Raw genomic sequence first — 2,106 nt, 5'->3', positions numbered from 1 at the left:
TATTAAGGCAGAGACTATTTGATTGTTATAACAGAAATAATCTTCAATCAAGCAGCTGCATGGGAGATCTATCTCTGATTCCACAGGGAACAACTCAAAGAATAAATGGTTTCATGCCCCTTATATAGGGGAGGTCATAATACAATCATACTTCTTTTCTAAGAGCAACAGTTCCAGAACACAATGGCCTTGTGTTAGGGTGTCGACAAAACAGGAGTCTACGCAAGGCATAACATCACAGTTCAAAACAGAAAATGTTCCTTGAGTATTACAACAGCTCACCCCAAATTCTGCTACAACAAAACCATCAGTCCTAGCTTGCTATATGTGAAAATCGAAATCAACAATGCCATAATTTTCAATGCGACTTTTGCTTTCAAAAGCAACTCAAACATAGAACATATAAGAATGAACTAAAGCCATTGAATTCTCGTTCAAATATTACTGTGCTTATATTGAAATAATGCACGCTCTAGAATGTCTTCAAGTCAATCAGAAACGAGTATTCAACAATGCCATGGTATAAATGATTATATAGTATAAAATATATATGTGTGTGTGTGTGTGTGTGTGTGTGGTGTGTTGTGTGTGTGTGTGTTGTTGTGTGTGTGTGTGTGTGGTGTGTGTGTGTGTGTGTGTGTGTGTGTGTTGTGTGTGTGTGTGTGTGTGTGTGTGTGTGTTGTTGTTGTTGTTGCGTTCGTGCGTTCGTTTCTCTGGTTTATCCGCATTTCTCAGCAGGGGCAAACACACCCAGCAACAACCTTATTTCATTACCCACAACCCATCACGAGGTGGGATATTTGCCACGGCAACAGAGATGTTGCTGTAGGGCACACATAACAGAGAGAAGAGTGTGTGTGTGTGTGTGACATGCAGGTTGGCAGTCTAAGTGATGTGAAAGTGTATAAACTGATATGAGACTCACCCGTATGGATTGCTGCTGGGTCTCTTGCTGCCGGTCCTGGAACGGCTGGACTTCAGCTCTCCACTCATGCTAATGTCTGAAAGAGCATCACAAGCAGTCAGGTATGAAAAGGCATGGCACAGTATGGCATAACTCGCTCCAGCACTACGAATACAGGCTGTTTCTGCTTTACAAACCATATCTTTTCTGTTTTTACTCTAGCAATTGACTTTTGTTGTTGTCGTCATGTGGCATGAAAACGACAGTGGTTGGCAGAAACAGACTGCCACCCAGGCTGTCTATCTACACACTGACACTAACTGTGTCTCTGTTGGCGCCAACCAGCATCAGAAACACACAAGTCTGTACATCAAGAGACTCTTGTCACAGCCAAATTAGCTCACTGGCGTTGAGACACATGGCACTGGTCATTCCGACTTGCACACATATTTGCGCACACACACACACAATACATTCACACACACACACACACACACACACACACACACACCACACACCACACACACACACACACCACACACACACACCACACAACACAACACACACACACACACACACCACACACACACACACACACCCACACACACATACATTCACACACACACACACACACACAACTCAACCAACACACACACACACACAACACACACACCAACACACACACACACACACACACACACACACACACACACACACACACACACACACCACACACACACACACACACACACACACACACACACCACACACACACACACACACACACAACACAACATTCACACACCACCCCACGGCTCAATTATACCGGAGCCATCTTGATTATTGCAACTGCCATAACACATCGGTGTGAGAGGATGGTGGTTCAGAGAAAGAGAGGCCATTCTAACATGGACAGATGGGAGAGGGGACTAGAGCGTGACTGACCGGCTGCAGAGAGAGAGATGTAATGGGGGAGTGTGCATCTTTGTGTGTGTGGTGGGCTTGTATATTATTTCCTTGTGGTACTGTAAAAAAAACAAAATCCCCACAAGGTAGTAAAACAAGGAAAATTCCCAGGTCCCCATGAGGACAAAGGCTATTTTAGATTTAGGGTTAGGATTACAATTAGGGTTAGAATTACGGTTAGGGGTTAGGTTAGGGTTAGGAGTTAGGGTTAGGTTTGGGGTAAGGATTTTAAATGA

The sequence above is a fragment of the Salvelinus sp. IW2-2015 genome, linkage group LG15 (assembly GCF_002910315.2).
Source record: "Salvelinus sp. IW2-2015 linkage group LG15, ASM291031v2, whole genome shotgun sequence".
Classification (NCBI taxonomy): Eukaryota; Metazoa; Chordata; class Actinopteri; order Salmoniformes; family Salmonidae; genus Salvelinus; species Salvelinus sp. IW2-2015.
Note: the sequence above shows the minus strand (reverse complement) of the source record.